The 14293-nt window shown below is 38.4% G+C and overlaps 1 protein-coding gene across 2 annotated transcripts in view; it reads right to left on the reverse strand.

Moving 5' to 3' along the window:
• Positions 1 to 14293, reverse strand: part of PSD3 (pleckstrin and Sec7 domain containing 3) — a 744476-nt gene that overhangs the window by 672722 nt on the left and 57461 nt on the right. For both annotated transcript variants that reach the window (XM_034647652.1, XM_034647649.1), the window contains exon 2: positions 3217 to 3265. The gene's annotated coding sequence lies outside the window, so the exon portion shown is untranslated. The remainder of the gene's footprint in view (positions 1 to 3216; positions 3266 to 14293) is intronic.

The raw sequence follows: 14293 nt of genomic DNA on the forward strand, positions 1-14293 counted from the left end.
TCCCAGAAGCTCCCCAAAATGGACCTCATTCCAGACTAAACCCCTGGACTTGTGATGCAGGCCTTGTCTGACAGAGCTCTGCATGATCTAACCTACCTATCCTCACACACCTCCTTGCCACCTGCCTTCACCATCTCACTACATGCCTTCTCCTTTGTCCCACAGGGACTTGTTAAACTTGGTCCTACTTTTGGTCTTTTGCATTAGCTGACTATGTGTTCCTACCATATGATTTTACACGATTTGCTCCTTATCATTCAGATCTCAGCTTACACGTTACATTTTCAGAAAGATCTTTCTTGATGAACCCAATCTCTCACATCACTTTTAAAAATCTTTACATAGCATTTGCCACTAACTGATATGCTTGTATTTATTTATTTATTTTCATTATCATGCGCCTCTTTGTCTAAGCCTTGCCCTTTAACCTCCTCCATGCCCTACCATTCAAGCTTCATGAGAGCAGGACCTCACCTTTTTCCACCTCTGCTGTTTCCCAGCACCTAAGATATCACTTAATATATAGGAGTCCCTCAATAAATGCTTAACAAGTGGATGAATGTTAGCCCCATTTTGGATAGGAGGGAGGACAGAGAGCTTCACTCTGCTAATTCCCCCACCTTGGTCACCACATAATCACCTCAGTTCTCATTTTATTTCCCACGGGGTATACCTAACATCTGCAGGTGTAAGCCACACAGCATAAAATAATTGTCCTGCATTTTGTCACAAGAACACTGTTGTTCTAATTTTTAAAACAAAATTCAAGTCTATCAATAAAATGAGACTTCTATATACTCCTTCAACACATTGATATAATTCTTTCCAACTTTTTAAAAATCTGTTTATCATTAATAAAGCAAAAATCACATTCCAGAACATTTTTGTTTCTTTCCTTCTCTGCCCCCACCAACCCTCTTTTTCCTTGGCCACGCCTGAGGACTGCCATGCAGAGCTGTCGTGGCACAGAGATACTGGGAAGAGGAGCTGGTGGATCAGGCTAAGATAGGGATACCCCATTTATGTGCTGCCCAGCTAACTGTAATGGGCTTTAACTGTGTGTGACACGCTGGACACAAAATTCCAGGAAACTGAGACAGTGAAGACAGTGATAAATGACAAGCTGGGTTGGCCCGAATCAGTACTAGAAAGAAACTCCAAGGCACAGCTAGAAATGATGAGATTTAGCTGAGAACAGCTTGAAAACAATCTGGAAAGCGTCTCCTAGGTTGCCATTAGGAAAGGAGCAGCTCTGAATAAAAGCAATTCTCACAAGAGTCTTATCTCACATAGATGTGCTCAGCCACATAGTTGTTATTCCAACCTACACCTACACGCACACCCAGAGATGGTAGTGACTGTCAAAAGTTAGGCCCTGATATGGAGTATACATTATGTGTGTAGATAATATATAGATTATGTCAGTGGAACTGGAACAAGATTTATCAGACTTCAAATAAAATCGAATGCATGCTACTTAAGTCCTATTTGTAATTCTAATTCCTAACAATTAAATAAATTTTGGATTCTATAGAGCGTTTCCCTACATTATCTTCCTTGGTCCTTATAACAACTCATATTGCAGGTAGAGCAAATAATATCATCCTTAACTGAATTGAGATAATTGAATCTCAGTGTGGGTAAGAGAATTACCACATTATACCTGTGTATAACCTAACCTATGTTGCTAGGTTCCCATATAGGTTTAGTAGGTTCAACTGAATCTAAGAAACGACATTTTTCTAAGTGTTAATTTTGAGAAACTTATATTCACCTAAAAACTTGCCATAAACCTTTGATTTTTAAGAAGTCAATGGAGTATATAGGTCTATTTCATTTTAAATATACTGAGCAGGTGAGATTCCATATTTCCAGAAAAGAGAAAATAGGAATGGGTGGGAATTATTCACTTTATAAAGGAAATCCTAATTTATCAAAAGAATGTGACATGACTTGTTTAAATAACTCCTTTAAATGTACAATAGAATATTTTAAGGTATCTTTATTGATGTATGTATACTGGTACATTTTATGTGATCAAACTTATTGTAAATAAGCAAACTAGAACATATAAAGAATTCCTGTAAATAGATAAGAAAAAGCAAACAAAACAAAAATGGACAAAACATATTGCCAGCTGAGTTGTAGAAGATCAAGCCCAAAAGGTCAATAAACACCTGCTTAAGAAGGAATACTAGTCCCCACCCTCTTCCCTTCCCACAGGGCACATGGTCGTCCAGCCAAGGACTACATTTCCCAGCATCCTCCTTAGGATGCATCTACAAAACTAAGTAGTGCTAATGGAACATGAGTGGAAGGGATGTGTGCACCTTCTGCCTTACATGCCTGTGAGAAAATTGCTTTCCCAAAAATTCTTGCCTCTTTCCCCAAAAGTTGGTATGTGGTAACAGCCTAACTAAGCATGAAGACAAGCATGATGGCCTAAGGGATGGCAGTATAACAAATGGAAAGATCCCTGAATAACTGTGTAGAGCCAAGCCACTTTACCAGTCTGGACTACCCAATGTAGGATTGCTATGCACGAAAGAAATGTCTTTCTTTTTTAAACTACCATATTGTGGGGGGGGGGGGGTATTTGTTACAGCAGCTTAGACTTTATGCTAAATAATACAATGTTCAACCTAACCCATAGTCTATGAAATGCAAGCTAAAACAAGATACCATTTCATACCCTAAGGTTTTGGTGATATTTAAAAAGTCCTGTGATATTAAAAATTGGCAATATGAAAATGAGAAATTTTCATATACCTCTACCAGAAGTATAAATTGGTACAACCACTTAGGGAACAACTTGTCAATATTACTAAAGTAGAAAATAACCATCCCCTAAAACTCATTTGTTTCATTTATAGGCATTGTAACTTCACATACTGAGACATATCTAGAGTGGTAACAGCATCACTTGTATTAGCAAAAATTGGAAACAACTTAAAAGTCCATTAATAAGAGGATAGATAAATAAGTTGTGATATTTTCGTATAATTGAGCACAATCAGCAGTTAAAAGGAATGATCCACATCCAAATGAATCAATATGAATAAACTTCATAAACATAATGTGAGAGAAAAAGAAACTGAAGAATATGAACAATAGATAGCATTAGGTAAAATTCAAAATATGCAAAGCATAACTATTGTTTCGACTGCATCTATATTGTAATAAAAGTATGAAAATGCAGTCCAGAAGAATACATACCAGATTCTTGATAGTGTTGTCTCTGGGGAAGGAAGATAAGGAGATGGATCTGTGGAGAGAAACAAGGAGGACTTCAACATTGTTCATAATGTTTTCTTTCTTTTGTGAAAAATGTCATGCAAAAATTGTTAATATTTGTTAATTATGGCTATTGGGTGCAATCAGTGTTGTGCTGGATCTGGATCACACCAGGAAGAGTGAATTTTGTGCATCTCTCCCCAACTTCCCCTTCAATGATGCCACCATGAGAGCCTGAAACTGGCCTCTATGGAAGTATTTACATCACAGAAATCAACAAATGTTACAAATCAGAGGTTTTTTCCTGCTAGAGAGTCAGTTGTTAACATTGACTAGCACAGCTCTGGGTACAATGTATCTATTAAATTAATCTTACTACTTTTAATGATTTTTAAATTTTTCAAAATATAAAAAAAATTAAAGTTCTATCTAATTTTTCAGGATTTTTTTTCCACAAAGCATCCTGTACATATGTCTTGCTGGGGTAATGAAAAAAAAGTAAAGCAGCTCTAAGAAAGATATAACCAAACATCAGGTTTTATCTGGCTTTTTAGAAAACCTGCTTTATTTGTGTTGGGAGAAATTCCTGAGTTCCTACCTCTTGCATAATTTCAGGAGAAAGTGTCTTCAAATCATATATGACATCCTCTATGTGATAAGAAACTTCCTGCTTCTTCTCAGAAAGGAAAATATCTTCCATAACTGTCAGAATACCTACATTTGCCTCATGAAATTTTAGTTGTTGAACCACAATTTTGATTTCTACTTGTGTAAAAATAAATCTAGATTAAAAGTGATTATAATATCACCTTGAAAGTCTATATGGTTTGAGCAAGCCTCTGCACCCATAACCTAGGGTGTAATGTAATCCATTTTCTGAATCCCAAGTCAGGATATGTGGTCATACAAATATGGAAGACAATGGGGCAGGATGTTTGACTTCAGTCCTGTCATTAAGATTCTGGGTTTTCTATCATTCTAACCACTGTATCAGGCAACAAAGACTACTTATTCTTCATTAATCACATAGGAATGCTCTGTTACCCTTAATCCTTGGAATGACTATTTTAAAATAACTTCTAATTTTTTGTTAAAATGTAAATCATATTAAATGTAGAAAAATAGACATGAAAAAAGAAGTAAATAAAGTCATCCATCCATAATTTCATGACCCAGAGACAATAACCATTAATAGTTCAATAAATAACTTTTCGGCTTATTTTGTGTGTATTTACATTTTCTTTTCAAAATAATATTAGATCATATACACTGGATTTTTTATTAAGGTATAGTTGGCACAATGTTAAATTAGTTTCAGGTGTACAGCATAGTGGTTTGACAAGTCTATATTTTATACTATGCTCACCACAAGTGTAGCTACCATCTGTCACCATACAATGCTATTACAGTATCATTGACAATATTCCCTATGCTGTACCTTCCATCCCCATGATTTATTCATTCCATACATATACACTGTCTTAACTGGTCTTTTCCACATGAGACCCTACCATTCATTTATTTCAATGTTATTTAATTTTTTTCAAATATGTTATTTTTATAGCTATATAACATTATATAACTGTAATCAAATTCATTTCACTCATTCTTCCACTGTTAAATATTTGGACTGTCTGCAATTCTTCCATATAGTAAACAATGATGTGGTCATAATCCTAGTAAATCTTTGCACACATCTCTGTTCCTTTCTTTGGGATAAATCTTAATCATGTAATTCCTGAGTCAAAAATTATGAATACTCTTCAAACATGTTTTGCTTATTATCTTTATGAAAATTGGTTATTCATGTAGGAACTTTATCTCATACACAAAAATATGTTTCAAGTATATTAAAGACACTCATTTGTGGAACATAAAGAACAGCAGGGAGATCATTAGGAGAAGGAAGGGAAAAATGAAGGGGTGGTAAACAGAGGGCGAGATGAAACACGAGAGACTATGAACTCCGGAAAACAAACTGAAGGTTTGGGGTGGGGGATGGGTTAGCTCAGTGAAGGGTATTAAGGAGGGGACATATTGCATGGAGCCCTGGGTGTTATACGCAAACAATGAATCATGGATCCCTACATCAAAAACTAATGATGGACTGTATGGTGACTAACATATCAATAAAAAAACAGAAAAGAAAAATATAAGCAATACAGTAGAAAAATAGGTAGAGAATATAAAAGGCAAGTCAAAGAAAAGGGAATCTAAATGGTTAATAAGCTTAGGAGATGAGCTCAAATTTACTAGTAATAAACAGAATGTAAATTAAACTAACAAACTGGATCACATCCATCAGAGTGGCAAAAATTTTAAAGTCTGATGTCAAATTTAACAAGAATGTAATATAACTGAGATTCACATGTTGCCAATGAAAAAGTAAATTGGTTCAAACATATGGAGGAGCAATTTGACTATATTTATGAAAGCTACAAAGAGCCACCTCATTCAAGGTCAAGCGTTTCCCAGAGTTGCTCATATCCAGTGACTAACAGAGGTGGGTATATAAACATCTAGCCATTTTGGCCCAACCCTGGATGACTCTGACAGGCGATTTTAGTGAGCTCCAAAGCTGCCTGTGGGGTTGGTTGAGGCTAATGCAGCTTGACTTCCTCTTCCCTTCTAGAGGTACCAAGAGCATTCCCTAGTTAATGTCCTGCAGTCTGAACTCCACCTCAGGGTCTGTTTCCTTGAGAACCTAATCTATGAGGTTGGTACCAGGAGTGGGACGACAAAGGTAATATGGGGTTTTGGAAATGAATCACTTGCCACCTGGTTAGCAGTAAGGAGCTCCTCATCAGTGGTAAATTGAGCACAAATAGTCCCTGGCCAAGCTGGCTACCTATAGTGGATTGAATAGTGTTCTCCCCCACCACCCATGTTCATGTCCATACAGAACCTCGGAAGATGAACTTATTTGGAAATAGGGTCTTTGACTTTTTGACACCATACACAAAAAAAATATTCAAAATGGATGAAAGACCTAAATGTGAGACAGGAAACCATCAAAATCCTAGAAGAGAACACAGGTAGCAACCTCTTTGATATCATCCATAGCAACTTCTTACTAGACATGTCTCTGGAGGCAAGGGAAACAAAAGCAAAAATGAACTATTGGGGCTTCACCAAGTTAAAAAGCTTCTGCACAATGAAGGAAACTATCAACAAAACTAAAAGGCAGCCTATAGAATGGGAGAAGATGTTTGCAAATGACATATCTGATTAAGGGTTACTATCCAAAATAGATGAAGAACTTATCAAATTTAACACCCAAAAAACAAATAATCCAGTTAAGAAATGGACAGAAGACATGAACAGATATTTTTCCAAAAAGAACATCCAGATGACAATAGACACATGAAAAGATGCTCGACATCACTCATCATCAGGGAAATACAAATCAAAACCACCATGAGATACCACCTCACACTGCAGCAGCCCCCAGCCGAGAACTTACGCTAAGGATATAAGAGGAAAACACGTTTGTGACCTTGCGGTCTTTAGCATAAATGTCAGAGCCAAGCGTCTGGGAACACTGGGCCTGCCCAGGAGCCAGGAACTCCCGGCTTGTCCAACAGTTGGGAACGCCCAACTCATTCAGGGCAGAACACTGCCCAACCTTGATTGCTCTTGACAATAACCCCCAGGGTCCATAGAAACATGTTTAAGAATAGGCCCCACTTGCTGAACGTTACATCATCTAATCCCCTGACCTTCCCCGTGACGTACTACTATCCCCTGACCTTCCCCATGACGTACTACTATCCCCTGACCTTCCCCGTGACGTACTACTCTCCCCTGACCTTCCCCGTGATGTACTACTAGTCACTAGGATGTAATACGGATCACTCCCTTGATTGTCTTTGTTTATTGCCAATAAATATGTGAGGTTGCAGCTGTTGGGGCGATCACAGTCATGGTGGTGGCGTGTCTGGCGGTCGTCCCCTGCACCCACGCTCTCTTTTGCAAGCTAACCTGTCTGTGCCTCGTCCTTCTCCCAAATCAACGGCCGCGGCACTTTGGGCGGTCCCGTGGCATCACACCAGTCAGAATGGCTAAAATTAACAACTCAGGAAACAACAGATGTTGGTGAGGATGAAGAGAAAAGGGAACCCTCTTACACTGTTGGTGGGAATGCATACTGGTGCATACTCTGGAAATGCATACTCTGGAAAACAGTATGGATGTTCCTCAAAAAGTTAAAAATAGAACTACCCTATGACTCTGCAATTGCACTACCAGGTATTTATCCAAAGGATACAAAAATACTGATTTGAAGGGATGCATGCAGCCCAATGTTTATAGCAGCATTATCAAGAATAGACAAATTATGGAAAGAGACTAAATGTCCATCAACTAATGAATGGATAAAGATGTGGTATGTACATACATACATACACACAAACACACAGTGGAATATTATTCAGCCATTAAAAAGAATGAAATCTTGCCATTTGCAATGACATGGATGGAACTAGAGTGTATTATGCTAAGCGAAATAAATCAGTCAGAGAAAGACAAATACCATATGATTTCACTCATATGGAATTTAAGAAATAAAACAGATGAACATAAGGAAAAGAAGAAAAAAAGAGAGGGAGGCAAACCATGAGAGAGACAGGTAACTACAGAGAACAAGCCGAGGGTTGTTGGAGGGAAGTGGGTGGGGGTGGTCTACATGGGTGATGGGTGTTAAGGAGCGCATTCATTATGATGAGCACTGAGTATTACACGTGAGGATGAATCACTAACTTCTACTCCTGAAGCTAATACTATCCTATATGTTAGCTAATATGAATTTAAATAAAGACTTGAAACATTAAAACAAATTTTTAAAAAAGAAATAGGGTCTTTGAAGATGTAATTAGTTAAGGATTTCAAAATACAATTATCTTAGATTTAGGATTGTTTCAAATCCCAATGACTGACATCCTTATGAGAAAAGGGGAAATGTGCAGACAGAGAGAAATAGGGAAGAAGGCACATGAAGATGGAGGCATAAAGCCATAAGCCAAGGGATGTCAGGAGCCACCAGAAACAGAAAGAGGGAGGAAGAATTCTCCCTCAGAGCCTTCAGAAGAAGCATGGCTCTAGTGATACCTTGATTTCAGATTTCCAGCCTTCAGAACTATGAGAGAATAAATTTCTGTTGTTTAAGCCATCCAGTTTATTATGACAGCCGTAGGAAACTATACTTGGTCTGGTTGTTAAAACTTTCACCAGTAGCAAATTGAAATGGTACACCAGTGGAAGGACAGGCAGCAGCTGGTATAAAGTACGAGATGTGTCCAAAGTTTGGAGAAAATAGTAACTATAATGTACATCAGTAGCTATTACTAAAATAGGTTGACACTCTGGAAAATATAATGAAAACCTGAAAGCAATTTGCAGGCAAATGAGAGCCAAATGTGGAAGCAAGAGGACCTCCTTGAAGCATACAAAGAGGGTGTCAAACGCTAGATAGAGAAGGCAGAGAAAGCTGACTACCAGGTTCAGGACCTAATTGTGAGAACAACAAATCACCAAAAAAGATGACACTTCCAGCCAAGAACATCTGAGTTGATTACAGCTCCCCCTTTAGTCTTCAAATTCCTAACTCCCCAAGCCCTCTGGGCCTACAGAAGTGGGCCACCCCTCCCTATTAATAGCAGCATCCCCCCTTACTTGAAGACAGTGTTGAGACCTCTACCCACAAGATATGTATCCCCATCGGAACCTACCCTACCTCACCTATTGACCTCAGCCTATAACTAGGCTTAAGTTTCAGCACATCCCAGATGCTGAGAATACAGTGTGAGCTCACATGTCTCACTTTCTTATGGGACTGGTTTCTGACAGCACACCCAATAAACCTCCTGGGAGTCAATTTCTGTCTCAGGACCTCTTCTGGGAAATTCTACCGAAGACAACAAGTATTGTCACCATCGCAGGGTTTGGCTGTTTGCATACGACTTCATGTTTTTAAAATAAGTCTCAATGTATTAAAAGGAAATTGGGAAGCAAGGGTGGTGAAACTGACATCTCTAACTTTGTCCACAGCAGATCTGACAGCTCTGAAATCTCCATAAATTGTCCTAAATTCTCTGGGCTTCCAGTCAGTTTTATTAATAAATTTAAGAACATTTGACCTTACAATTTGCTAATTGAAAGGCTGCCTGAAACTAAAAGCAGACTTTGCACACCACAGCCTTCTTGCATATTAGAAACAAAGAGCTCTCAAGGATTTCAGGTTTAGAAAGTCACATTCATGCTTGGAAATTTATGGGTTTAGCATTTTCCATTAGGTTTTAGATCAGAGGATTGAGAATATGCAGGCATGGTCACGGAACATTAACTGAACATAATGAAGCTTTCTCGAGCACCTCTGCACCATTCCAAGGGAGATACTTGATTGAAAGTCCATGCAAAGTACACTGTGCCTTTCCAAATTAGATTATTTGAGACTAAATGTGAGGAGTTAAATAATTCTTATTACAACAGAAAACAAATTCTCATGGTGATATGACCCAGAGGAGAACTAGCAGTGATGCTTCTTCTTTAAGCAGAAAGGCATTGATGACCTTGAATTTCAGTTGAGGCAGAAGGAAGCTTCACCTAAGTGAGAGCAGACATTGCTCCAGGGGCTTCCACTCAAGCCACAACTGAATTGTGGCTCATCCAGTTGTTCAGGGCTCATCCAAGTGTAGCTGATCCACAAACAGAGGAAGTGGGACTTCTATTTGTTTAAGGAGGTTCTCAGCCAGTGCTAATTTAACTTCCTTTATGCTGACAAAATGAACAAAGAAGTCAAGATATAGGGACAAAGGCATGTGAAGTCATAGTCTTCAGCACCCAGTCTAGCATCTTATTACAGTTAAAACGGTACAGATGCATTGGCATGAAAGAAATAAAGCTGAAGAGCTAAGGCAAAAGGACTTCATTCTATGAAACCATCACGAAAGTGAAAAAACAACCATAGAACAGAAGAAAATATTTGCAAATCACTTATTGGATGAGGGGCTGACAACCAGAATATATAAAGAACTCTTAGAATTCCATAGTAAAGAAACAAATAACTTAATTAAAAATGAGCAACATCTTTCAGCAGATATTTCTTCGGAAAAGATATATGAATGGCCAAGAAGCACATGAAAAGGTGTTGAACATCATTAGTCATTTAGAAAATGCACATCAAAACCACAGTGAGCTATCACTAGGATGGTAGAATCAAGAAAACAAGTATAGCAAATGTTGGTGAGGATGTGGGGAAATTGGTACCCTATACATTGCTGATTAAAATATAAAATGGTGCTGTGGCTTTAGAAAACATTCTGGCAGTTCTTCAAAAGGTTGATAGAATTACCATCCAACCCATTAACTCTACTCCTTCATATGTACCCAAGAGAAATGAAAACATATTTCCACACAAAAACCTATACACAATTTTTTTTATAATAGTCAAAAAGTGAAAACAACCTAAATGTCTATTAACCGATGAATGGATGCAAAATGTGGTATATCCACACAATGGAATATTATTTAGCCATAAAAATTTATGAAGTACTGATACAGCATGCACAAACCTTGAAAACAGATGCTAGGTAAAAGAAGGCAGTCATAAGTGACAACATACTATATGATTCCATTTCTATGAAATGTTCAAAGTGAGCAAATCTAAAGAGAAAGAAAGTAGATTAGTGGCTGCCTCAGGCTAGGGGATGGGTAATAAGCAGATAAAGCTAATGAGTACCTGTTTCTTTTCAAGGAGGAACATGTTCTAAATTTAGATTATGATGATGATCTCACAAATCTTTCAATATATTAAAACCATTGAATTGAATACTCTAAATGGGTGAATTTTATTATATTCAAAATTAAATCTCAAAAAGATACAAAAAAATTTTTTTAATTAACTTCATTTCATTAAGACCTCTCTATCCATTTTTTCTCTAAACCCAGGTCAGAAATGGAAGGGAGCCATTCATTCTTAGTCTTCTGGGGAAAAACGTACATGTTATTCTATAGCTGTCTGAATTTTACTTCATCTATATATATTTTTCATGCAGGCTATATCCATATTTACAACAACTTCCTAACTAGAAAGTGTATAAGGATGGAAAATTAATGTGAAAGAGCTTTTTGAGTGCACTTACTTAGCGTGGTGATACTGTTGCCATAACACTGAAGATCTCCTATGGATCTGCTTATTTTCTATTCTGTATCCTTCATTGTCTTTGTGGTGGATTATATTATTTTTCAGTAAATATTCCCTCACTTCTGTACCTGTTCCACGTCACTCCTAGGAGAAGTATATTTCCCAATGAATTTGGGTTTAGTTGGGTGACTTGCTTTGGCTTAGTAGTGAAGCAAGTAGTGACTCCTGCTAGTTCCAAATGGATGCTTGAAGAAGCTTCTAGATTTTCTGCCAACCTTCTTATAACTATCTAACAATAGAAGTGAGCAGTCCAGAAAAAAGTGTCTCTTTCAGCTTGAGTCCCAGATGAAAGACGCATGGAGCAGAACTGAAGTGAACATCAGCCCGGACAGAGCACAGCTACCTGACTGTCCATGACCTTCAAAGGAGAAATACATGTTTGCGTTCTACTGATTTTTGTTTTACATAGCTTAACATCATGAAAGCTGGCTAATGCAATTGTCATTTTATTCATTGAGAAAACATATTTTGAACACTACCATGCGTTAGATTCTGTGGCTATTCTTTAGTATACAAAACTTGGTCTCCTCTATTGTCAAGCACCTTATAGGCTAGAAGGTAAAATACAAAAAGACACAAACAAAATACAAAATATGTGGTGAGTGATACGAGAGATATAAAACATAATAAAAGGTTTTGAGCAGAAAGAGATTATTTCTGACTCAGAGGGATCACAGAGCAAGAGGTGGCATCTCCATTTCTTTAGGAGATTTATTTAGGAGATATCTATATATGTATAATCTAACGTAATGTGTTCAGTTATCAATATAGATGAGCACAAAGGTAGAATGCGATGAAGACCAAGGTGCAGGTAACTTAATACAGTGCTTCAATGTCATAGAATGAACCCTAATTCACTGTAGATTTCCAGTGGTTTACAAATATTTCTTCTTAACTTTTTTGTAGGTAGACTACTTTCTCTTTCCTTCTCTTTATTTTTCTTTCTTTCTTTCTTTTTTTCTTTCTTTCTTTCTTTCTTTTTTTTTTTCTTTCCCTCTCTCCCTCATTCAATTATTTAAGGCACACTCACACCACAGAGCGCTTCCAGAGCGGAGGGAATTACTCTTCCCTGAGCACAGAGGTGCTTCATGCTGAATACATAAATCAAGTTCACTTGCATGGACATGACAACCCCGCTTGAGGGAAGAGTTCAGAGGAGAGGTGGGAACATCAGAAAGCTGTCTCCCCTGATTTTAGTATTGGAAGAGGCCTTTACTACTCTAATTCCACTCCATTGTTATACTGGTGAAGAACAGAGGCACAGACAAGCTGAGGGACTCATTCAGTCACACAGCCTGTTAAGTGGCAGCCATGTGACAGGGGAGGAGGCCTCTTGATTCTCCGTTCTGTTCTTACATTTATTTGTCATAACCCTAGTCAGATTTTTTTTACCTTGCCTGTGGTGAGCTCAATTTAAAGACTGAATGTAAAAGTTAGTAGTTTGGGGCCCAAGTCACAAGTACCTATATGTTGTGGACAGTTTACATAAGCCTGGACCAAAGAGAGGAATTGTGACTTCACATGGATGGACTGCAGTCATACAGGCATAAGGGCCCACTGTGGCCAGAACTGACAAATTTTTTCAAGATTGGATAAGGTTCTGAGACAAGATTATTGAGTGGGGAAGACCTTTACAAATAGAGGGGACAGTGTGGGTAAAAACAGAGAAATGGGAACATGTACTTAAAGAAAAGCCAGTGGTCTTATTTGAGGGCATATGAAGAGTGTCTCTTAGTCAAGATAGGAGTGTGAATCCTCTAGCCCATACTGAGATGGGGAGGAACTCATCCAAGCAAGCACCAGTGTGCAGAGAGGTCCACACCCAAGGACCAAGCAAATTGTTCTTCTCACTAGGTGCCACTGGAGGACAGAGAACAACTAGAGCTTTGTGCTTTCCCCAGATGCTACTTCTGCCTTGACTATGCTGCTCGACGAGCTCTGGAATTTACACCATCCTTCAAAGTAGGAAGAAGTGGGCAGGGAAAATCCTAAAATGACTGAAAAACCCTATGGCAATAGGTTTACTTGAAACTGACTACATTTTAAAAAATCATATTCTCGTTTTATTTTTATTTTAATTCCACTATAGTTAACGTGCAGTGTTCTATTAGTTTCAGATGTACAAGACAGTGATTCCCTGTGCTCATCACAAGTGCACACCTTAATCCTCATCACCTATTTCACCCATGCCCCCACCCACCTCCAGTCTGGTAGCCATCAATTTGTTCTCTATAGGTAAGAGTCTGTTAAAATAAAGGAAGGTGGCAACAGAGTAGAAGGACCTTACACTTGTCTTGTCCCATGAACATTACTAGATAATGATCAAATCATCCTAAATAACCCAGAAATCAACCTGAAGACTGACAAAACAAGCACCACAACTAAAGGGACAGAAGAGGCCACACTGAAGAAGGTAGGAAGTGTGGAGACGCAGTTTAGGAGAGAAATGGATCTTGAACTCTGCAGAGGGGAGAGAGAGCCATGGTCACATAGAAGGGCAAGAGAAAGAGGAGCACACAGGGGAACACACGAAGAGAACATTTCCCCAAAGCCACTGACTTGGAAAATAAGAGGGGCTGAATTACATGAGTTATTGCAACCAGTGGGGCTTAAAGCCTGAAATTTTACGGTGAGTGGAATTGGCTTGGATAGAGCCTGGAGGGCACTGCCCAACTCCTAGAGATAAGGCAAGCAAACAATCACAGTTGTACAGCATGGAAATAGCATATGATGAGCACCTAGGGCACGCAGTGGAGAGATTATTCTCTCTTCTTGGAACATATCCCTGAGAGGCAGCATTCATGGAGACACCTCTCCAGGGACAAACAAGCTGGCTGGTGCCATGTCCCTCCCTGGCTT

Source organism: Ailuropoda melanoleuca, chromosome 18 (assembly GCF_002007445.2).
Source record: "Ailuropoda melanoleuca isolate Jingjing chromosome 18, ASM200744v2, whole genome shotgun sequence".
NCBI lineage: Eukaryota > Metazoa > Chordata > Mammalia > Carnivora > Ursidae > Ailuropoda > Ailuropoda melanoleuca.